This window comes from Sus scrofa, chromosome 7 (assembly GCF_054392235.1).
Source record: "Sus scrofa isolate SSC_HxYL_T2T_F1_AM1 chromosome 7, Sscrofa_HxYL_maternal_Yorkshire_Landrace_v2.0, whole genome shotgun sequence".
Classification (NCBI taxonomy): domain Eukaryota; kingdom Metazoa; phylum Chordata; class Mammalia; order Artiodactyla; family Suidae; genus Sus; species Sus scrofa.
The window spans coordinates 61371709-61396954 of record NC_139389.1 but is presented as its reverse complement, the minus strand read 5'-3'; the positions used below and the strand labels follow the sequence as shown (position 1 = coordinate 61396954).

The 25246-nt window shown below is 45.2% G+C and overlaps 1 protein-coding gene across 8 annotated transcripts in view; it reads left to right on the top strand.

Annotated features, from left to right (window-relative positions):
- Nucleotides 1–16358: 16358 nt before the first annotated feature.
- The window catches only part of ZNF592 (zinc finger protein 592), a 59982-nt gene continuing 51094 nt past the window's right edge, over nucleotides 16359–25246 (top strand). For 5 of the 8 annotated variants that reach the window (XR_014810386.1, XR_014810387.1, XM_084968461.1 and 2 more), the window contains exon 1: nucleotides 16359–16840. The gene's annotated coding sequence lies outside the window, so the exon portion shown is untranslated. Of the gene's footprint in view, nucleotides 16841–17089; nucleotides 17379–25246 lie in introns of those variants that run through there. The other 3 variants (XR_014810389.1, XR_014810388.1, XM_084968462.1) reach the window with 2 other exon arrangements.

The window sequence follows — 25246 nt, the reverse complement described above, 5'->3', positions numbered from 1 at the left end:
CGTTAATGAGGAAAGGACAGTCAACCAATGGAAAGGTGAGCAAAAGCTTTGAAGAGGCATTTGCCAAAAGATGAAATGCTTATGGTCAATAAATATATGAATACATGTTCAACCTCATTAATCATCAAGAAGTGCAAATTGAGACTCCAGTGAGATTCTATCTGATATCTATCTGAGAGGTGAACATTAAGAAATTTGACAAGACCAAGTGTTGAAGAGGATTTGGTAGTATTAGTTTGAGGTCCCCCAAAGCAGAAACTGGGATGGGAACTTGGGCTCAGGGGGTTTATTTGGGAAGTGATCTCAGGCAGCAGGAGTGAAAGAGAGGGCGGGGGAGGCAAAGTAGAAGAAGAAAAAGCCAATGTAAGGAGGGTGATTCCATGGAGACCTCTGAGAAATATACAGAACACTTCCCAGAATTGTCCATGTGAAGAAAGGGAGCCTGGGGCGTTTATTCCTTGGCATACATCCTCCATTGGTTGAGAGTTAACTCTCTTTACTTTCAGTCTGTGCCTGGGAGATGGCTGAGAAGGCTCTTATGATTTTTTTTTTTTTTTGTCTTTTCTAGGGCCGCACCTGCTGCATAGGAGGTTCCCATTCCCAGGCTAGGGGTCCAATCAGAGCTGTAGGTGCCAGCCTACGCCAGAGCCACAGCAATGCCAGATCCGAGCCTCTTCTGCGACCCACACCACAGCTCACAGCAACGCCGGATCCTTAACCCACTGAGCAAGGCCAGGGATCGAATCCGCAACCTCATGATTCCTAGTTGGATTCGTTAACCACTGAGCCACAGTGGGAACTCCATGGCTCTTATGATTTCAAGAAGCCCCTGAAGCAGAAACCAGAGAGGCCTCAGGCCTAGGCCTAACACTTGCAGTGGGCATTGTCAGTAAATGTGAGGTCCCATGAGACTGGCCACCACGTATTTGGCTAAAATCAGGTGTGAGCCTTAGGGAGGAACGCAGGGCACCAAGACCCTCTGCTGCCAGCAACAAAGTAATATTAGCACATCTCACACATTGAAATAGTCTGCAGCAGCCATAAAAAAAAATTCAACTACACTCAACAAGCCTGAGATGAATCTTAGCAATATAACATGAAAAGTGAAAAAGTCCCAGGACATACCCCTATGTATAAAATAGATAAATGCAGGATCTGTGTAGCATGGGGAATTATGTTCAATATCTTGTAATAACCTGTAATGGAAAAGAATCTGAGGCTGTACACCTGAAACTCTGGCAGGTGCAAACGTTAAAAGAAAGAAAAAAAGTCCCAGGATATTATGTAGGGAATGATACTTTTTTTTTTTTTTTTTTTTTTTTGACTTTTTAGGGCTGCACCCGTGACATATGGAGATTCTCAGGCTAGGGGTCCAATTGGAGCTACACCACAGCCATAGCAACACAGGATCTGAGCTGCATCTTTGACCTACACCACAGGTCATGGCAACAGCGGGATCCTTAACCCACTGAGCAAGGCCAGGGATTGAACCCGAGTCCTCATGGATGCTAGTTGGCTTCATTAACCTCTGAGCCACAACGGGAACTTTGGGAATGATACTATTTTAATAAAGAAAACAATGAAAATTAATGATAAATATTTTGAGAATTTGTATGCACATTCGCACACAAACAAATATATACTTGTGTAGGTATGGTTGTATTTAAATACATGGACATATACAAATTTTTGAAAATTAAAAAAATTTTTTTCTGTGTACTTGAATTCTAAGAAAAGAAAAACTGCAAAGGAGTACTAAAAGAATATATAAAGAGGAGTTCCCCTTGTGGCTTAGAGGTTTAACAATCCAGTGTTGTTTCTGTGAGGATGTGGGTTTGCTCCTTGGCCTTGCCCACTGGGTTAAGGATCCAGCATTGCCATGAGCTGTGGTGTAGGTCGCAGATGTGGCTGGGATCTGGCATTGCTGTGGCAGAGTTCCCAGATGTGTTTCGGATCCCATGTTGCCATGGCTGTGGCACAGGCCCCAGCTGCAGCTCCAATTTGACCCCTGACCTGAGAACTTTAATCTGCTGCAGGTATGGCCATAAAAAGAAAAAAAAAAAAAAAGAACATATCAAGAAATCCTGAAAATTAATGAGATAAGGAGAAATAACCAGTAGACAAACAGGCAAAAATATATGAAAAGATATTTCACAAAAGAGAAAATACATCTAGCTAATAGATATGTAAGCACATTCAACTTCAACTTTAAAAAAAATCAAGACTTTTCAACTTTAAACTTTTATAAAAATAGGACTTTTTTTTTTTTGTCTTTTTAGGGCTGCACCCATGGCACATGGGGGTTCCTAGGTTAGGGGTCGAATCAGAGCTGTTGCCCGAGGCCTACGCCTCAGCCACAGCAAGGCCAGATCCAAGTCATGTCTACGACCTACACCACAGCTCACAGCAATGCCAGATCCTTAACCAACTGAGCAAGGCCAGGTATCAAACCTGCAACCTCATGGTTCCTAGTCGAATTCGTTTCTGCTGCACCAAGACGGGAGCTCCAAAATAATTTTATTTGTTTTTTATTGCCACACCTGAGGCATGTGGAAGTTCCCAAGCTAGGGGTCGAATTGGAGCTTTAGCTTCAGGCCTACACCACAGCCACAGCAACACCAGATTGCAGCTGCATCTATGACCTACACTGCAGCTTGCAGCAATGCCAGATCTTTAACCCACTGAGCAAGGCCAGAGATGGAACTACATCCTTATGGAGACTACATGGAGTTCTTAACCTGCTGAGCCAGAATGGGAACTTCCTAGTTTTGTTTTTGTTTTTGTTTGTTTTTAATGGTTGCACCCTTTGGGGTGGGCTAGCATGGATTAATTAGTAACGATTATCTTGTATCTTTATCCTCAGTCTAGAGGTAAATTTCAAGATTCAAGCAGTAACCAGCAAATAAACTTTGTCTATTTTTTTTGTTATGCAAAAAAAAAAAAAAAAAAAAAGTAAAATAAAAATGGCTGCACCCATGGCATATGGAAGTTCCCAGGCCAGGGACTGAATCTGAGCCACAGCTGCAACCTACGCCACAGTTGGATCCTTTAACCCACTGTGCTGGGCTGGGGATTGAACTGGGCCTTTGCAGCTACTCAAGCCACTGCAGCTGGATTCTTAACCCAACTCTGTGAATGTGCCACAGAGGGAACTCCCAAAATAAATTTTTTTTTTTAGTGGATGTACATAAGGCATATCGAAGTTCCCAGGCTGTTGGGGTTGAATCTGTGTCACAGGTGGGGCCTGTGCCACAGCTTGCGGCAATGATGGATCCTTAACCCACTGAGCAAGGCCAGGGATCCAACCTGCATCCTCATAGAGACATCAGGTCCTTAACCTGCTGAGCCACAATGGGAACTCCCAAAAATAATTTTAAATTTTCAATGAAATATTTATTTTTTAGATAGAAATATTTTTACAAGCCAGAAAATGATAAAAGTTTAAGCAATGGGATAGTGATCATTTTGTTATGTATAGAAATACACATTACTATGTTGTACACCAGGAACTAACATAGTATAGGTCACTTTTACTTAAAAACAAACAAAACAAAATTAAGACCCAAAGAAACAAGCAAACAAACTCTAAAAGATCATAATGGTTGCCAGAGGCAGGGTTGGGGTTGGGGTTGGGGGTGAGAGAAGAAATCAGATGAAGGTAGTGAAAAGGTACAAACTTCCATTTAGAAGTACGAGGGATGTCCGCGTTCCTGTCTTGGCGCAGCAGAAACGAATCTGACCAGGAATGATGAGGTCGAGGGTTCGACCCCTGGCCTCACTCAGTGGGTTAAGGATCCACGTGGCTGTGGCTGTGGTGTAGGCCGGCGGCTACAGCTCTGATTCGACCCCTAGCCTGGGAACCTCCATATACCATGGATGCGCCCCTAAAAAGAAAAAGACAAAAAAAAAAAAAAAAGTACTAGGGATGTTATGTACAACATGAGTAATATCATGAACACTGCTGTCTGTTATATCTGCAAGTTGTTAAGAGAGTTAATCCTACGGGTTCTCACCACAAGAACAATTTTTTTCTTTTATTTTGTGTCTATATGAGATGAGGAATGTTCACTAAACTCTTGTGGAAATCATTTCATAATGGAGGGTATTCAAATCATTATGCTGTACATCTTAAACTTACACAGTGCTGTGTATCAATTACATCTCAGTGAAACTGAAAGAAAAAAAAAAGACTAAGCACTGGATGGGGGTGAAACAGGAGGGAAGGAGGCAGGGCACAACCTTAAAAAACAAACACAACAGTCAGTGAAGACACAACAAAAACTGGTTAGAACTGATTAGACCCAAAATGATGGAAGATTCAACTTGCATTAGACCTTGAGCCTCATTATACACTCATTGTAATGTATTAGCTACATGACCACCCACAGGTGCCATGCCAGTCCCAAGGTGGACAATAAAATGGCAAAAAGTGGGCGGTGGCCTATTTCCTAGAAACCCCTGACCCTCCCTCCCCAAATGGTTGGAGTAATCCACCCACTTATTAGCCTATGGTATTACCCAGCCCATAAAAATGAGCCATCCTACATTTCAGGGCCGCTCTCTGATCTTTTGAGATGGACCGCATTCTGTCCATGGATGTGTTCCTTTCAGGCCACTCTGGCCTTCCGAGACGGCCCACGCCCTGCCTAGCTCTCTCGGTAAGTCCCCTTACCTATCACTTTGCCTCTTGCTGAATTCCTTCTGCACTGAGACTTAAAAGAACCTGAACTTCAGTGAATCATGAGACCAGGTATGTGGATTTTTTTTTTTTTTTGTATTTTTAGGGCCACACTTGTGGCATATGGAGGTTCCCAGGCTAGGGGTCGAATTGGAGCTGTAGCCGCCAGCCTACGCCACAGCCACAGCAACGCCAGATCCAAGCCATGTCTGTGACCTACACCATAGCTCACCACAACGCTGGATCCTTAACCTACTGAGCGATGCCAGGGCTTGAACCTGCCATCTCATAGTTCCTAGTTGGATTCGCTTCCGCTGCACCACGACGGGAACTCCAGGTGTGTGGTTTTAATTTTGACTGTGGGTTTAAGCCCCAAGCTGAAACTGTGCAGTTTCAGTGGGATATAAGTTGTCACTTCTGGTTTTTAGAGTGGATATGTAACAGAAAGAGGGTCACACATGTACAAATGAATATAGGGTCCCTTACCCCTGGAGCATATTTAACTCAATCCTGTACACCTGAGTGAGCTCTAGGACTAGGACTATATGGTATGATAAATACATGTGAAGTATAACATGTATAATAACACAAAGGTGGGAACTGGAAGATGCTCCCTCACACCAGGGAAGGGCAGGGAGGCTTGACCGAAGAAGTGACAGTTAATGAGTTTCTTTTTTTTTCTTTTTAGGGCCACACCTATAGCACGTAGAAGTTTTCAGGATAGGGGTTGAATCGGAGCTGCAGCCTATACCATAGCCGCAGCAATGCCAGATCTGAGCCACATCTGTGACCTACAACACAGCTTGCAACAATGCTGGATCCTTTAACCCATTGAGCAGGGCCGGAGATTGAACCTGAATCCTCATGGATGCTAGTCAGGTTCTTAACCTGCTGAGCCACAACAAGAATAAGGAGAAGATTGCCAAACTTGGGAGAGGTGGGGAGAATATTCCAAATGGAAAAAGCAGCATGGACAAAGGTACAGAAATGAGGGACAGTGCAGCATGGCCACAGACTACAGACAAGTAGGGCTGGTAGAAAAGGAGAATGAGAGAGGTATGGGCAAACGATGGGTCCAGAAGGTCCATGATAAGGAGTTTAGGCATTATTCCACATGATAAGCAAATAAGATAAGCAAGGAGAATACTTTTGTTTTGTTTTGTTTTTGTTTTTGTTTTTTAAGGGCCGCACTTGCTGCATGTGGAAGTTCCCAGGCTAGGAGTTGAATTGGAGCTGAAACTGCCAGCCTATGCCACAGCCACAGCAATGCCAGATATAAGCCACGTCTTCGAACTACACCACAGCTCACCACAGTACTGGATCCTTAACCCACTGAGTGAGGCCAGGGATCGAACCCGCAGCCTCATGGATACTAGTCGGGTTTGTTATCACTGAGCCACAGAGGGTACTTTTTAAAGCAGGGCACTGACAAGATTCGTTTCAGAAAGATTCTCAGTTCAGCAGAGTAGAGACCTGCTTGGAGTGTGCTCGTGGCAGGAAGATCGATTAGGATTGATTGATCTTAGGCCAGGTGAGAGATATCAAAGTCCTGATTTGCTCAGGAGCTCTGATGTGCACTCACATGTGATCTTTTTAGTTTTATTTTATTTTATTTTTTGGTCTTTTTGTCTTTTTGCCATTTCTTGGGCCGCTCCCGCGGCATATGGAGGTTCCCAGGCTAGGGGTCGAATCGGAGCTGCAGCTGCCAGCCTACGCCAGGGCCACAACAACGCCAGATCCGAGCCGCGTCTGCGACCTACACCACAGGTCACGGCAACGCCGGATCGTTAACCCACTGAGCAAGGGCAGGGACCAAACCCGCAACCTCATGGTTCCTAGTCGGATTCGTTAACCACTGCGCCACGACGGGAACTCCCACATGTGATCTTTTTAAAGTGGTGGAATGGGCAGTATTTTCTTTCCCTGCTTTCCTGTGCTTTTCTTTTCTTTTTTTTGTCTTTTCAGGGCTGCACCTGTGGCGTATGGAAGTTCCCCGGCTAGGGGTCGAATCAGAACTGCAGCTGCCGGCCACAGCCACAGCCACATGGGATCCAAGCCGCCTCTGTGATCTACACTACAGGTCATGGCTTAATCCACTGAGGGAGGCCAGGGAACGAATCTGCATCTCATGGATGCTAGTCAGATTTGTTTCCACTGAGACACAACAGGAACTCCCTGTGCTTTTCTTTTTTGCTTTTTTTTTTTTTTTTTTTGCCTTTTAGGGCCGCACTCACGGCATATGGAGGTTCCCAGGCTAGGGGTCCTGGCAATGCCAGATACTTAATGCACTGAGCACAGCCAGGGGTGGAACCTGCATCATCCTCATGGATACTAGTCAGGTTCATTACTGCTGAGCCCAAACAGGAACTTTTTTTTTTTTTTTTTTTTCTAGTTCTATGAGATATTCCAAAATCTGATATGGCAAGTTTCCCTTTGTAACTCCTCTCAGACTGTCTGCTTAGGCATCTGGACACATTTCAATTGTTTTTATTTATTTATTTAGCTTTTTAGGGTCACACCCATGGCATATGGAGATTCCCAGGCTAGGGGTCTAATCAGAGCTGTAGTCACTGGTCTATGCCAGAGCCACAACAACATGGGATCTGAGCCATGGCTGCAACCTATACCACAGCTCCCAGCAATGCCTGATCCTTTTACCCACTGAGCGAGGCCAGGGATCGAACCCACAACCTCATGGTTCCTAGTCGGATTCGTTAACCACTGCACCGAGATGGAAACTCCCTCCCTGTGCTTTCTTTATAGCACTTATCGCCCTTGCCATATTTACTTTTCTGTCATCTCTTTCTCTTAACCAGGATGTAAATGCTAGAAGGGCAAGGATATTAAGTTAATTTTATTCCCTTCTCAATCCCCAGGGCCTAACAGTTCCTGGCTCATAATAGGTACTAAACAATTATTTGTTGAAGACATAAAGTTTAGCTGGGAAGGAGAAATATCAGGTAATAGCCAATAGAGGAAGAATTTCTAATGCTCCTGTCTGATTAGCTCTGTATCTCTTATTAATCACTTCCAGGGCTCAGATCCCAGCTCAGTATTTGACCAAACAGTAAATTGTTCCTGTGTCTGGCTCTCATCCTCAGCCTCAGTTAATCTTTCCTACCCCTTTACCCATCCTACCCGTTGTCTAACTCTCCACTTTTTATCTCTAGAAACCCTGATTTTCCAGGTTCTCTTAAGGCCCTTGACCATATGTTTGGATACTTCTCACATTGTTATATGATCATCAACATATGTTATGTGTTATATGCTAGATATTCTGCCTTCAGATCTACTCTCCATTCTTCTGCAGAGGCTGACCTTGAAAGACAGTGTCATCTGGGCTCATTTGCCCTTAGGCTTCCTCTTGGGTTTAACCAGTGGGAGGTAGCACAGGACCACAGGAGAGGGAGAGAGAGGAGAGGGAGAGGAGCCACTTTCCCAACCAGAGCTCTCACTGAACACCAACTATTTCCATCTCTTTGCCCTTCAGGCCTATGGTTGATAATAGCTTCTCAGCAGATAATAGCCCTGGGGTGCTTCATTATCCCTTGTTGGTTTCCCTCACCCCTGCGCATATCTTTGCATACTGTCCCTTCATTAACTTTCTTCAGTTACACATATTGAGAAGACCATCTGTTCTCTGCTGATCTTAGATGATACAAAAGTGAAAATACAGAACTGTATCTTTTCCAAAAAAAAAATTGAATATGATTCACAAATTTCACCCTTTTGAAGTATATAATTTAGGAGGATCCCATATGGCACAGTGGGTTAAGAATCCAGTGTTGCCACTGTTGTGGCTCAGGTCGCTGCTGTGGTGTGGGTTCTATCCCTGGCCCAGGAACTTCTGCATGCTGCCCTTGCAGCAAAAAAAGATGAAATATAATAATAATAAGAGTTCTTGTCATATCTCAAGGGGTTAAGAACCCAACTAGTATCCATGGGGATGCTGGTTCAATCCCTAGCATCACTCAGTGAGTTAAGGATCCAGCGTTGCCATGAGCTACATTGTAGATCACAGATGTGGCTCTGGCTCAGATCTGGCATTATTGTGGCTGTGGTGTAGGCCAGCAGCTGTAGCTCCTATTGGACCCCTAGCCTGGGAATTTCTATGTGCCTCAGGTGCGGCCATACAAAAACAAAAAACAAATAGTTCAGTTGTTCTTAGTAAGATGAGCAAATTATATCTTTTAAAATTTAATATATAATCAAATGTCTTCTTTTATGCCATGTGCACTCAAAGTTATACAATGTTGCATATAATAAGTTAATCATTCATATGTTTCAAACTTTCATCACAAGTAAAGTTATAGTAAATATTGTGCATGTGGCCATTCTCTTTTGGGGAGGATTATTTCTTAAGGAAAATTTTCTAGGAGTGGCATTGATGAGTCAAAAGGGAGTCACATCTCTATTAAGGCTCTTCAGAAATACTGTCAAATTGCTTTTTAAGAGGATTATACCAATTCCCATTGCTGCAGCTTTCTCTGAATGGACCAACTGCATCATCTCATTAGCCTCAGAAAGTACATGAGGCATATATGTATGTTGCTAATGTAGTAAGCGGGATTACCATCAGACCTCTGTGATAGCCATAAGATATTTAAAGCCATTTTTTTTAGCTAATGGGAATGGAGAGACAGCAATTTTGCGGGGAACGAATAGAGAGAAGGTAAAGGGATTTGCTCCTGAAAATTCCTCCTTTTCCATCCTGCTGCTTCACCCTGTTTCCATATCAATTTCTTCCTCTTCAGTGAGCTGTGCTTCTTCAGGGCTTGTTATAGTGCCTGGCACTGTCCTGAATATCAATAAACATTTATAAAATGGATACATGATAGAAGAGGAATGTTAAGATATATGCACCCAGAGTTGGTTATGCTAGTGTACGTGCATTAACCCATTTGTGTGTGTGTGTGGGGGGGGCTATACCCATGGCATGGAGAAGTTCCCAGGCAGGAACTGAACCTGTGCCACAGCAGTGACCCAAGCAGTGACAATCTGGATCCTTAGTCTACTAGGCCACTAGGAAACTCCTAACTCATCTTGTTTTAATGGACTCTCTGGAATCAACACTTTACATTACCTCCAAATAAATGTATTGATTACTGCCAGTGCCTGCAGAATGCTTTGAACTGGTGAGTCCATCTCTGCAACATCCACACACCTTTTCCTACCAGTTGAGTTAGATATCTAACAAGAGTCTGTTGTGTTTGGTCCCAAAACTGCTTATGATAGCTATTTGCCAGAGTATAATTAATTTAATTAAAATTGCATAAACTGATGAGACATAAGCATGAAAGAGTTGTGTCTATGAAATGTCAGTTGAATGCTTTGGAAATATGAGCTAAAGACAGTTGAAAATTACTGTCAAACCAGATGTGGGTGAGACAATTACAAATAACTTTTTTTTTTTTAAAGAGGGAGCCACCCGTTGTGGTGCAGCAGAAATGAATCCGACTAGGAACCATGACATTGCGGGTTTGATCACTGGCCTCACTCAGTGGGTTAAGGATCTGGTGTTGCCTTGAGCTGTGATGTAGTTCACAGACGAGGCTCGGATCTGATGTTGCTGTGGCTCTGGAGTAGGCTTTGATTGGCCCCCTAGTCCGGAAACCTCCATATGCCGAGGGTTCGGCCCCGAAAAGCAAAAAATAAAAATAAGATAGAGAAGGAGCCTCTAGGAGTTCCCTGGTGGCCTAGTGGTTAAGGATTCAGTGTTGTCACTGCTGTGGTTTGGGTTTAATCCTTGGCCCAGGGAATTTCTGCATATTGTGCGCATGGCCCTCCAAAAGAGAAGGAGCCTCTAGTTATGTTGCTTTGCAAGAGGTCTTAAGGCCTCAGTCAACTTTCAAGAAATAACTTGGAAAGCATAGAAAATATATTATGTAAGATAGATCAAGAGCTCTAACCACCACTCTTGCTCAAATTTGTTATCATATCAAAAGATTGGCAGTGGAGTTCCCTGATGGCACAGTGGGTTAAGGATCTGGTGTTGTTGCTGCTGTGGCTCAGGCTGCTGCTGTGACCTGGGGTCAATCCCTGGCCAGGGAATTCCATAGGCTGTAGCTGTAGCCAAAAAAAAAAAAAAAAAAAAAAAAAGCTTGGCAAGTGGGCATTATAGACTTGAAGTGAAAAATGAAATATTAAGGTTTTTTTCCTTTTTAGGGCCACACCCACAGCATATGGATGTTCCCAGGCTAGGAGTTGAATCGGAGCTATAACTGCTGGCCTACACAGTGGCCACAGCAACATGGGATCTGAGCCGCCCCGTCTGTGACCTACACCACAGCTCACGACAACGCTGGATCCCAATCCACTGAGCAGGGCCAGGGATCAAACCCGCATCCTCCTGGATACTAGTCGGGTTCATTAACCGCTGAGCCATGAAGGGAACTTCTGAAATGTTAAGGTTTTTATTTGCCACTTTTAATAATTCACTGCTTTAATATACTTTACTAGTTAACTGACCAACTACTGGGCCAGATCCAAATTGTTTGGGCAGAGCTAAATCCTTATTCCCTATTTTTTTTTCCCCCCCGAGGAGGGCAGGTAGAGGAGAATTTGTCCTGGTTCTTCCAGGAGTGACTTCCTAATTGACTTGGGTCTGCCTGTCCTTAGAGAGAGTACAATATTCTTTAACCAGACATGGTTCAAGTTACTAGGTCTCTGCCAAGTGGAGGTTGAATTTTTGGGGGGAGAATATTTTAATTCAAAGAATAGTTAAAAGCCTATTGGTCATCATCCAAGACATTTTTCAGCTCTGCTTTATTGGTGATAAAGTTGACGTTTTCATCTTTTCCCTGGTTCCAAACCTTTACAGAAAGGGATAATAATACTTCCTGTCCCATGGCTTCTATGTATTGCCACAATCCCGATACATTATTTTCTCTTTCATTTTAGTCCACGATTCTGTTCATTCAAATAAAAAGTTGTCTCCAGTAGTCTGCAGGTGGTAGTCTAGACTTGTTTGAAGTTCAGTGTGTATCTCAAACTAGACAAAGGAGAAAACATTTATGGCTCCTGAGAAACACTGATATTAGGAAATATTTACCGAGAAGGGAAGAGAAACCCAAACATGGCTCCTGCTAATCCTTCTATTCCCTCCCCCACCACATCTGAGTCTTGCCAGTCCTTTTGGTTTCTGGGACATGTAAACATGGCAAACTTAAGGTCACTGCCTGTATGGCTATTTAAATGAGAACTGCAAACATAGCAGAGAATATAGTCTAGCCTTTGTTCTGCGTCCTTTAAGGCATTTTGTAGCCCTATGATGGTTCATAAGATAAATGACCAGTATTTAAAAAGAAATAAAAATAATATGGAGTTCCCATCATGGCTCAGTGGTTAACAAACCCAACTAGCCTCCATGAGGACATGGGTTTGATCCCTGGCATTGCTCAGTAGGCTATGGATCCAGTTGCCGTGAGCTGTGGTATAGGTCACAGACATGACTCAGATCCCGAATTGCTATGGCTCTGGCATAGGCTGGCAACTACAGCTCTTATTGGACCCCTAGCCTGGGAACCTCCATGTTCCATGGGTGCGGCCCTAATAAAAAAAAGACAAAAAGTCCAAAAAAAAAAAAAGAAATAAAAATAATAAAGTTGAAAATATCAGCATGCATTGCATAAAATAGTGATAATACTTTATGAAATTTTTGTTTCAGAGTTGTGTCTCTGTGTACATGTGTGTATATTCTGGGTTGAGACATGGAATATATTTCTTATGGAGGGTCACAGTCAAAAAGAGTGCAAAGAATATTATTCAGTCATAAAAAAGGAAATCAGAGTTCCCTTCATGACTCAGTGGTTAAGAACCCGACTAGGCTCCGTGAGGATTCGGGTTCAATCCCTGGCCTTACTCAATGGGTTAAGGATTTGGCGTTGCCATGAGCTGTGGTATAGTTCACAGATGAGGCTTGGATTCCACTTTGCTGTGGCTGTGGTATAGGCCAGCAGTGGCAGCTCCCATTCAATCCCTAGCCTAGGAACTTCCATATGCCTCGGGTGCGGTCCTAAAAAACAAACCAAACCAAACCAAAAAAAAAAAAAAAAAAAAAAAAAAGGAAATCATTCCATTTTTGGCAATATGGATGGATCTTGAGGACATTATGCTACATGAAAGCAGACAGAGAAAGACAAATACTGTATGATTTCACTTATATGTGGAATCTTAAAAAGCCAACCTCAGAGGAGCATTTAAAAAAAAGTTTTTGCAAAGCATTGGTTTAAAGTGCACATTTATTCTTCCTTTCATTTTCACTCGTTGCTAGTTTATTAGCTCTCTGAAACTTCTGCCTTGTGAATAAAAATTGTAGTAGTGAATAACTAGAGAAGCAAGGGCCAATTCTCACTCTGTAAACAGCTGGAATGCAAAAATTTTTGCCCCGCACCCCCAGTCAATCAAATATCCAAATATCATTCAAGTAGAAGGGCTAAGATCTAGAACTTCAGGAAGAGGATACAGCAACATTTACTTTAAAATTTTTCACCTGCACAGTTCAAGCTCTGGGGTTCTCCCAGCCTAAAAATTACAAAGGGTTCAGCTTGGCATTCAGGACCATTCCCCTGCCTTACCTTTCCAGGCATTCACCTATATTCATTCTCCCACATGAACCTATGATCCAGCCAAACAGACCTCTTGGTGTTTGCTGAACTTCTCATTCTGTATTCTTGATCATTCCTTCCACATAGTGCAGCCTTCTCAACTAGCCCATCTCTGCTTGCCAAAGTCCTACCCATCCTTCAAAGATCCATTTCCAATTTCCCTTTCTGATTTCTAATACCTTTCTTTTGAAATCCAGAAATATCTTTTAAAAATACATTAAAATATACTTTAAAATATCACTTTTCCTGATTTCAAGTTTTTTTTTTTTTTTTTTTTTTTCCTGCACTTCTGCTGACATGCGGAAGTTCTTGGGCCACAGCAGTGACAACACTGCTTAGTGGGTTAACACTTCCTTAACCCACTAGGCCGCTAGGGAACTCCAAAAATCCTATTTTAAAATCTGTGTGATACACATTTATGTATGTTTCTATATTATAGGCTGGTATCATATCCTTTTACAATGTGCTTTTAATTTAATCAATCAATTAATTTTTTCTTTTTTGTCATTTTAGGGCTGCACCTCTGGCATATGGAGGTTCCCAGACTTGGGGTCAAATCAGAGCTGCGGCCTCTGGCCTACACCACAGCCACAGCAACACCAGATCCGAGGTGCATCTATGACCTACACCACAGCTCATGGCAACTCTGGATCCTTAACCCACTGAGCAAGGCCAGGGATCGAACCTGTGTCCTCATGGATGCTAGTCAGATTCATTTCCGCTAAGCCATGATGGGAACTCCCTACAATGTGTTTTTTAATTACAAGTATTTCCCATGTCATTAGTATTTTTCTTCAACATGATTTTTAAAGATTATAGATGAGGAGTTCCCATTGTGGTACAGCAGAAACAAATCCGACTAGTATTCATGAGGATGTGAGTTCAATCCCTGGCTTCCCTTAGTGGGTCTGGGATCCAGCATTGCCATGAGCTGTGTTGTAGGTCACAAACATGGCTCAGCTCCTGAGTTGCTGTGGCTGTGGTGTAGGCCGGCAGCTGTAGCTCCAATTCTACCCCTAGCCTGGGAACTTCCATATGCCTTGGGTGCAGCCCTTAAAAAAAAAAAAAAAAAAAAAAAAAGCAAAACAAACAAAAAAAGCCAAAAAGATTACAGATGAACTATAATTTAACAATCACATAACACTGGGCATTTTGCTTGTTTTCACAAGCATGGTGCTGTCTTTTGGGGAAATACAAATGGAGTGGTTTAAAAATCCAGAAAAGACAGGGAATTCCCATTGTTGCTCAGTGGTGAACAAATCCGACTAGGAACCATGAGGTTGCGGGTTTGATCCCCGGCCTTGCTAGGTAGTGTTAAGGATCCGGTGATGCCGTGAGCTGTGGTATACGTCACAGACACAGCTCACATCCCACGTTGCTGTAGCTGTGGTGTAGGCCAGCAACTACAGGTCCAATTAGATCCCTAGCCTGGGAACCTCCATGTGCCACTAGTGCGGCCCTAGAAAAGCCAAAAAAAAGGTAAAAAACCCCTAACAACTGGAGTTCCTGTTGTGGCTCAGTGGTTATCGAATCTGACTAGGAACCAGGAGGTTGCAGGTTTGATCCCTGGCCTCACTCAGTGGGTTAAGGATCTGGTGTTGCTGTGAGCTGTGGTGTAGGTTACAGACATGGCTTGGATCCTGGGTTGCTGTGGCTCTGGTGTAGGCCGGTGGCTACAGCTCCAATTCGACCCCTATCCTGGGAATCTCCATATGCCACCGGAGTGGCCTAAGAAATGTCAAAAAGACCAAAAAAAAAAAAATCCAGAAAAGACAACCTTAAGACCACTAGAACATTAAAAATATAAAATTAAATCTTAATAAAATAAATGGAGTGGTATCCAAGGTATAGTGACAAATTTCCTAAAAGGGCAATTGGGGCCAGTGATTATTTAGAGAACTCCAAGTTCCCCCATGAATCTTTGGAAATATTGGCAGAGATCTTGGGTTTCCCAGAGCCAACTACATGTAAGTTTTAAAGGGCAGTGACCCCAGCAGGATTATGGTTGACTTTGGGGGTCATCCAGGTCACTGAACCATGGGAACATGCCTGGCTGAGTATGCATACCTCCCCACCCTAAAATATTTATTTCTATCTTTGTGTATCCTTTAAACCTGGTTGGAAGAAGTGTGCCTCTTCTCAGATTTCTTAGCACCCCCCCATCTCGTTTTCCTTTTATGAGATCATGCACCATTAATTATTCTCTCTCATCTTTTTATTCTCCCCTATCAGCTCTTTTGAGTGCACCTCCTCAATTTAAAAGAAAAAAAAAATCACCTTTCTCCTCTGCTCCAACTACCCCTGGAGCTATACATAAGGCCTGCTTTTCTTCCCCTCTCCCTGCCAAACTTCGGGAAAGAACCACCACCCTTTTTACTGCCTTCAGCGCTTCACTACCACTTACTCCCTACTCAAGAGCTCAGCTCAGCTTAGAGTCTGGCCCACAGTCGGACCGGGCTGAAAGTTCCACCCCTCTTGAAGATTGGCCTGTCCTTCCCCGTTCTTCAGACGCACTTCTCCACGGTTGGCAGTGGGTGCTCACTGCCAGACACCAGGGCCTCATCTCTGGGTTCTCACACTATCACCTGGCTGTTGCCTTAATTCCGCCTGTCTCCAGGTACGCTGGGCTCTTGGAAGGTCCTGCTGGTCACCTTCTGGGCCATCTGCCCACCTCTCCGTTCTCACCTTGCACAGTCCTAGCTTCCCCTGTAACTCGGAGGTCTCGCCGTCTATACCCTGGGAGGCACCCGTTGCCAGGCCTTCAACTCTGTTCACCGCGGGTCTCACGGTTCCTCCAGAGGCTCCATTCCTCCGGGCCTTCGTGCAGGTCTCTAGATATAGCAATGACCCAACATTGAGGGCGCACCTAGTAAGCGCCAGGCCCATGCCCCCTCTGCTACCTTTCACATAGCTGCCTACTAGGCTCCACTAGTGCCAGATCTGAGGGAAGAGGACGCCGTCTCAGCTCCTGAGGCGCTCGCCCTCCGCTAGGGCGACACAGCCGCGTAGGCAGATCGTGGCCCTCTAGTGGGAGACCTCGGCCCCGACCTCGGCCCTGCCCGGGAGGCGCGTCAGAGGACGAGAGGCCCAAGTCGCGGAGAGCGGCCGCTGGGCCGGTACCGCTCCGGGTGCTCTGCTGGGCAGGAGAGGCAGGCGAGCCCGCGGGCCGGGCCCGGGTCCGCGAGGTTGGGGTTCTATTTCTTCCCCGTGCCTCCCCTGCCCCGCCCGCCGCCGTCGGGTCGGTGCCGCGCAGCCCGCCCGGGACGGGAGGCGGGAGGCCGAAGGCAAGAGGCGAGAGGCCGGGCCCAGACTGGGGCTGGGGCAGCCGCTCAGCCACACCGCCCTGGGCCGGGCGCCCAGGTCCGAGTCGCCTTCCGCCTCCCCCCACCCCCCCGCGGCCCCAGCCAGGTCCCGCCGCCAGGCCGGCTCCCGCCCCCGCTCCGCCCCCGGAGCCGCAGCCCCGCCCGCCACCGCCGTCGCCATGTTGTGGCTCCCGCAGCCGGCGCTGGGGACGCGCGCGGCCGAGCCCGGGGCCTGCAGCCGCCGCCGCCGCCAGGTAAGCGCCCCCCGCGGGCCGGGCCGGGCGGGGCTTGTGGGCCGGGGCCGCCGCCGAGGCCGCCCTAGCCTGAGCCGGGGCTGAGCGGAGCCGGGGCCGAGCCCGCGCCCGCGCCGAGGCCCGGCCCTGCAGCCAGGCGGACCCTGCTCGCCGCCCGAGGCGGCAGCCACTTCCCCCGACCGCCGCCTGGCGGGCCCCGGCCGCCACCCCACCCCGCCCCCGGCCGACGGGCCGCCTGCCCCTTCCGCCGCCCCGACCCGCCGCTACCCGGCTGGGCGGGCATGCTGCTGTCCTCCTGGCGCGGGACGGGCGGCCGCCCTCGGCGTCGGCCCACGGCCCCCTGCCCGGGCACGGATAACGGTGCCACTTTCCCCCGCTGGGGCGTCCTGTCAGTCGGACCGTCTGGGCCGCCCGAAGAGCTGTCGCCGTCCCGGAGTAGACACTTGGGGGATCGACCTTTTTTGGCGCCCCTCCGTTCCCCTTCGCCCCCCCCCGCCCAAGTTCTGACCCCGGGGGAGGTTTCATCGGGAGCAGACAGGTATTCCTGCCCCGGAGTTGGGGGCCCAGGGAGTGACCAGGCCTGTTGATCAGGGTGGAGGTTGTCTCTGCAGGGGCTTTTCCTGCCAACCTGAGGGGGAGGCTCAATGTGACCCGAGGGAGGACGGGGAGCGTCTGCTGGACAGATGGCCTCCTGGCCTTGGATCAGCGCGTGTGAGGGGGAGGGGTCTGTACGACCTGAGGTGTGCCTGCTTCTGAGAACCCCAGGATTATCAGAACTGCTCAGGGATTTTTAACTTTTTTTTTTTTTTTTTCTTCTCCATTTTTTCTTTTGCGTAGGCCAGAGATGGCATTAAAAAGCCTGGATTGGAGTAAATTCACAGACCCACCCAGGGCAGTATGTCTAACACCCAGGACTAGTCTAGAATAGAACTGGAGGAGGGGACTTGGGGGTAAGATGGTATTTGGCTTAGGGTTGGCCCACTTGCCTTCAGCTCTGTGTTCCTGGAAGGGCTGTCTGGTGCATCTGTTGGTGTGTAGAGTGTGGCTAAGGATACAGGATGTGGACATGCCTGGCCTGGTGGGTACTTGGTAGGATTTCAGGGATCTGTTTCCTCAAACTCATAGGTACACTACACAGTGAAAGAGAGCAGGAAGCAAGGTGCTAGCACACACATTTTGATCATTTTCCAATGTTTCCACTGGTCGTGGCTTTGATTCATTCAGCAAAATTTTACTGAGCACTTATTATGTGCCAGGCACTGGACTAGGTTTTGGGAGTACAGCGGTAAACCAAAAAGACATGTTTTAGCTTAATTGAGCTCATTGACTTGTGGGAAGGCCCAATAATAAGCAAATCATCTTGAAATTTCATTCAACAACAAATATTTGTCAACTAGTATGTGCCAGGCATTGTTTTAGATACTGTGAAGAAAGCAAGCAAAAATAACTGCCCTTGTGGAAGTTTCATCCTGGAGGCTTGGGGTGGGGGGAGACAATAAAATTAAATATGTAATAAAAATATAGTCTGTTAATAAGTGCTAAGGAGAAAAATAAAATAAGAAAGGAGGCTATGAGTTGTTGGGTGAGGACTGAATTTATATTCGAGTGGCCTGGAAAGACCTCCTAAGAAAGTCTTTTGAATAAAACTTTGAAGGTAGTAGTGAACTAATCATTTCAAACTGTGATGAGTACAAGGAAAGAAATGTGAAGAGTGGTAAGAGACGTCGCCCTTTATTTGGGTTGGGGGCTCAGGGAAGACTTCCCTTGAGGAAGTGACATTTATGCTGAGACTTGAAGGAGGGTTAAGAGTTAACCATGTGTGGAGCAGCACAGAGCTCGGCAAGTTGGAGGAAGTGAAAGAGGCCTGTGTGGCTGTAGGGGGGAAAGGGAGAAAGAGGAGATAAGTCTATGGAGAGGTGTGTCAGATCACTGGGGCCTTGGGGACAGAATGCCTTCCCTCCTTAATTTGGATTGTATTCCCAGTGTAATTAGGAACCTTTGAAGGGGTTTAAGTGAGTGACATGACGTTATTTACATTTTCGAGGACTCTGGTGTGGACCAAGATAAGCAGGTATGGTAAGGCTTTCTGTGTTGAATGGCCTAACTACTTGATCTGCCTGAAAAAGCCTCAAGCAGTCTGGGGAGGATCCTTTTCCTCAGACGATTTTGCCCAGCTTTTAGGAAGGGAAAGGAAAATGAATTAACATTTCTGGACTGCCATTAGGTGAAAGAATCAATTTTAGAAGACTTTTGCAGGCATTATCATATTTAACCTAATCCTCTCTGCTACTAGAAAAGAGTTGTCTTGCCCCCTTTACTTATGTATACAAGTTCAGAGGAGCTAGATGACTTATCCAAAGCCATGTTTGTAACATAATCTGGATTCAAACCCAGATCTTTCTGATTCCAGAGCCCAGTGGCTCTTGAGCCAGACTATTTATTGAGTTTGCATCTTGCTTCTGCCAATTGCTAACTGAATGACTTTTGAGTTAGCCTCTGTTGTGCCTCAGTTTCCTGTTTGGAAAAGCCTCAAGCTTTTCCCAGCTTAAATGCAATAAAAGTACCTCCTAGAGTTGTTGTGCTGATCAAATTAAAAAAAAAAAAAATATATATATATATATATCTCCCAATGGTTGGGTCACTTTGTTGTACAGCAGAAATTGACGGAACATTGTAAATCAACTATAGTAAAAAAAAATTTGAAAAATTAATTGCTCAGGAGTTCTTTTTGTGGCTCAGCAGTAATGAACATGATTAGTATCCATAAAGACTCGAGTTCCATCCCCAGCCTCAGTAGGTTAAGGATCTGGTGGTGGTGTAAGCTGTGGTGTAGGTCAAAGACGAGGCTCAGATCTGGTATTGCTGTGGCTGTGGCTTTGGCTGGCAACTATGGCTCTGGTTCAGCCCCTAGCCTGGGGACTTCTGTATGCCACGGTGCGACCCTAAAAAGACCAAAAAAAAAAAAAAAAAAAAAAAAATTAGCTCAAATGCTAGCTGCTGTTATTACTTAAAAAGTTAAAATATCCATGCTGCCTTTCGGTGCTGTTGTCATTTTGGATGAGATTAAATATATTCATAATTTAATTCTTGAATATTGTAAGACTCACTTTTCCTCTAAACAGCTATAGACAATGTTTCATGTGATGGATCCTTCAACATGGATTTCCCACTTTAGTCTTGAGGCTGTGCTAGGACTTAAGGATACAATATGAATTCCTTCTCTCAAGAAGGTCAAGGTATCCAGGGGAGGTCAGATAATTAGAAGAATGAGCTACAATGTATTTACCAAGCTGTCTAAAGTCCCTGTAGTTAGAGAGCTGTTGGGAGAAGTAAAAACTAAATGCCTGGGGAAGTAGGGAAGGCTTCAGGGCAGAGGAGACTTTCTAAATGGGCTTTAGAGGAAGAATAGGAGTTTTACAAGCAAGTAAGACTAGGCAACAGGCATTCTATGTGGAAAGAGTTATGTGTGAAAGCATGGAGCCATGAGAGGCTTAGTTTGTTCAGGATGAGGCTGGGAAACTGAGTTGGGATTGTGAAAGGCAGGTCAAATTTGGGTTTAATTCTGCAAGTCACAGGGACCTATCAGTATTAGGTACATAGAATACATGATATGTGTTGCTAGGGAATGGAGACAGGTGTCATTCTGGGGGATAACTTTGTTTTGGTGGGATATCTGTGCTTCAGGACCTGGTATTCAGTTTCACAAACCTGAAATTCAGTTTCGTAGGGCACTCAGAGCTGATTAGGTCCAGTGAGACTGACTAACCAAACTTGGAAGAGACTGATACAAAAACTAAGGGTATTAACTAGCCATGAGAAATGAAACTGCAGAATGACAGATGTTTTTGTCCTGTGCACCACCCCCAGCCTTGGATTTCTGGCCAGGGCTGGGATGTACTAACAAACTTTTGCTCCTCAATTCCTGTTTGTTTTTCTCAGGCCCCATGAAAACTAACCTTTTCTGTTAACATAATCTTTCCTCAAGCTCTTACAGTGAGTTAACAATGATTATTAATTGATGGAATGAACGAGTCTGATTTGAGTGCGAAAGTTCGTGAAACTTAAGGAAAAAGAGGAATAACTTTTTTTTTTTTTTTAAAGAAATAAAACATTAGAAAAGGGGGCTCCCTAGAATTGGGTTACTGGAGGAGGTACGCAGATCCCAAGTAGTGTAAGTAATTTTGTGGCCAAGGGGTGGTTGTGGACAGATACACTGGAAATGTTCTGAGAGCAGAGGTCTGTAAACTCTTGGAGAGGTTGGGGGTGGGGGTGGTGGCTTTTGTTGCACTTGAAAGAGAGATTGGTTTAGAATTTTCATCTTCTCTACACATTGGAGTCATAAAGGAAGGTAATAGTTCTTGCTTTCTACTCTGCTTTGTCATGGTGAGCTTTCTGTTGTCTTGGAATCTTCATGAGGTCTGGGCTTCATCTTAACATTTCCCTCTGCTTCCACAAAACTGGGAACAGTGGTAAACCCTCTAGAGTTTTGAATCTGTATTTTTCTACAGCAAAAAATTAAATCCAAATAGACCAACCTAGATTGTGGATTAATTATTTTTCCTTTAAAGCTCTAAAGAGCATGCATGTAGAAAATGTAGAATATATATATAGGTATACAGATGAAATAAAACTGATAAACCTTATAACCTAGAGCTACTACTGTTGACACTTTAGTATTTAGTGTTTTTATTAGACCTTTATCTCCAGCTCTATCTTTATATGTAAGTTTGTTTTACCTTTTTTTTTTTTTCCTTACAAAAATAGGAACATCCTGAATAGAAGAGAGGTCTGAGTGTTGATGTCTATGAGGTAGAGCAGTTGCCTGTGCACAGTCTGTGTATGTTTCCATTTGTGGGCTCTTGGTCCAGTGTTCTTGCCCTCCCTTTTTTTTTTTTTTTTTTTTTTTTTTGTCTTCTTGCTCTTTCTTTGGGCCACTTCCGCGGCATATGGAGGTTCCCAGGCTAGGGGTCTAATCAGAGCTGTAGCCACCAGCCTACGCCAGAGCCACAGCAACGCAGGATCCGAGCCGCATCTGCAACCTACACCACAGCTCACGGCAACGCCGGATCGTTAACCCACTGAGCAAGGGCAGGGACCGAACCCTCAACCTCATGGTTCCTAGTCGGATTCGTTAACCACTGCGCCATGACGGGAACTCCTCTTGCCCTCCCTTCATGCTCTGCAACTGTAGGATGGGATACTCATTAATTTTTTATTATTATTTTTTTGGCTGTACCCATAGCATGTGGAAGTTCCCAGGCTTGGGATCAAATCCAAGCCGCAGCTGTGACCTGTGTTACAGCTGTGGCAATCCCGGATTTTTAACCCACTGCACCATGGGGGAACAACTAATTTATTAATATTGGGAAATGTTTTTTAGGGATCAAAGTGCTAAACATTTGCATTCATTTGACAGTGGAAAGTGCTTATGTGTATGTTGAGATGACACATCTGATCCTTTCTTTGACTGGAAGAAAAGTTATTGAACCCTTTTGAGTGGGCTATCACCTCAGTCATTCCTCAAATCCTTCAGCTCTTAGAGAAAAGCTGTCCTCTTTTCACTGTGGACTTGGGTTAAGTCCTTTACTTTCTCCATTTCAGATTCCAAAGGTGTTGTATTGAGAGGTAATAGTGTCCCCCTTTCTCTCCAGGAGATGATTTACACTCTCCAGGAGATGAAGAGGATGATGATATCTATAGAAAGACTGCTGCAATGCTGAGTGAAAAAAAGGAGTATGTCTGCTAAACAGATGAACTCCTGGTCTTGAGTCAGTGTGTATGTGGGGCAGGGAGTCTATGACTTTGTTATGTCCGTTTGTGAGCTCAAGAATTATTGGAGCACCTGAAAATTTTTTGAGTAGTTCAGGGGTGGCATTAAGAGTTTTCTGCAAGACCAAATCCATCTGGCTTATGCATAGAAGTAGGAGCACCCTGGGTTTTACTCAGAATAGGTTTACTTCCTCTGCAGAACAGAGTTTACTGGGAGTTCCCGTCATGGTGCAGTGGTTAATGAATCCGACTAAGAACCATGAGGTTGTGGGTTCGATCCCTGGCCTTGCTCAGTGGGTTAAGGATCCAGCATTGCTGTGAGCTGTGGTGTAGGTTGCAGATGCGGCTGGGATCCCGCATTGCTGTGGCTATGGCGTAGGCCGGCGGCTATAGTTCCGATTTGACCCCTAGCCCCAGAAAAGGCAAAAAAAAAAAAAAAAAAAAAAAGAATAGAGTTGACTGTACATTCTCCCTGCCTCTGACCAGTAGGATTCAAGGTGGTGATTTTTACTTTTTTCTTTATATTTTTGCCTGTCCTTTGAATTTTCTATCTTTTTCCAAAACAAACGCTAAATCTTTTTTTTCTTCTTCTTTTTTTTGGTTGTCCCGAGGCAAATGGAGTTCCCTGACCAGGGATTGGATCTTAGCCACAATTGTGACCTATGCCACAGCTGCGGTGATGCTGGATCCTTTAAGCCACTGTGCCTTACTGGGGATCGAACCTGCATCCTGGTGCTGCAGAGATGCTACTGATTCCATTGTGCCACAGTGGGAACTCCTATTTTTAATTTTAGACACAAATTTTGAATACTCTAAAGCAAAAACTCAAACTTCCCAGAAATATGTCCCTGTAGAAGAGGTATGATATTGGAACCAGCCACCCCTCCTTGGTCACTGCCTTTGTTAGATGCACAGTAGAAACAGCTCTCCCAGATAGGTGAATCTAAGTTAGGACCTCTGACTGGGATAGTTTCTGAATTCAGGGAGCCGTGGTTGCACCCATCTGGGAGAAGCCGATGACTAGAATGTATATTGCCTTCTAGCTTCTTCTGTTTTTTTTTGGAGGAGGGGAGTGCCTCTAAAAAAATACCGCACATGGACCATAGGGCCCAGACTCCTACACACTGACACATGCTGAAGAGAGGGGTTCCAGTGTGTAAGCCTCACATACATGCCTGGAATTTCCCTCCTTCTGGAGGTTAAGCCCATCCTGGGAGCAAGGCAGAGAGCTACTTCTTCCTCATATCCATCTAGTCTTTGGGCATAGGAACATTTTGCCCACACTGCCCTTGGCAAGCTGGAGCTGAGTGTGAGCCAGTGGAATGGGCTCTGGTTCCACATTTATTCCCCTGGTTTGCTGCAGTTTACAGCATTCTACTCCGATCTGCCAATCAGTTCCTGAAGTTGAAGCCGTAGCTTAGCAAGCCAAAGGGCAAAGGGAGACCAGAGAGGGTGGACTTGAAGGTAGGTGTCCATTGTAACTGCAAGCCTCTCAGGGCAGTTGCAGGGCCTGAAAACCACATCTGAGGCAGAGCTTTGGCATTTTCAGAGGAGTAGGGAATCCAGGGGTGGGCAGCGAGCAGCTGTTCAGATTCTTCTGGGGCTTGGCCCAGCTGAGGCTCGGGTCTGTGTGGGTAAGAGCTGCTCTCTGCCTTTGCCTTGTTAGACTCTCCAGACCTGAACTGAACTGGCCGAGGCTGTAAAAACTGCTTCCTTGTCAGAGACTTCAGTAAGGCCATAAATCTTCAGGCCCTTAAAAACATGAGGTGTGTGATTAATACTACTGTTATTCTTATAATGTTTACTTTTATTTAAAGTCTTTTGGGAGTTCCCTTTGAGGCTCAGTGGTTAATGAACCCGACTAGCATCCATGAGGACACAGGTTCGATCCCTGGCCTCGCTCAGTGGGTTAAGGATCCAGCATTGCTGTGAAATGTGGTGTAGGTTGCAGACATGGTGTGGATCCAGCATGTGGTATAGGCTGGTGGCTACAGCTCTGATTAGATCCCTAGCCTGGGAACCTCCGTGTGCCTCAGATGTGGCCCTAAAATAGCAAAAAAAAAAAAAAAAAAGAAAGAAAAAAAAAAGAAAAAGAAGAAGAAAAAAAAAGAAAAAAGTCTTTTGTAGCTTTTTTGCAACTGGGCCAACATTGATCAATTATCTACAGTTGCCTAGGAAAGGCCCACCCAGGGCCCAACCCAGAGCCGATGCTCTGTGGAGCATAAAAGGATCATGAGAGATGAACTTTGCCCTCAAGGAGTTCCCCCACTGAAAGCAATTAGAGAACAAGTTGCTTCCAGACCAGAAGTGTCTTAAGGGGGCTTTTCTTTCTGAGGGTGGTGGTTACCTTCACATGGGTCACCCCTTTGAGATGGCTGGGGTTACCCCTGGGGAACATTCTTTGGTACCCAAAATGGATTGAATGGCCATTTGGGAGGAGGGAGGTGGTGGCGATGATATAATCGCAACTTTCATTACTTCACTTGTCTCCCTTTGACACTGCTTTTCTAAGCACCTGTATTCTTTAGAAGAAGCTAACTACCTACCCACAAACTATGAACCCCAGTGCCTTTCATTCCACCATTATAGCTCCATTTCTCTGAATCTTAAGGCTTTGCACTTCCACTTAGAATCCCC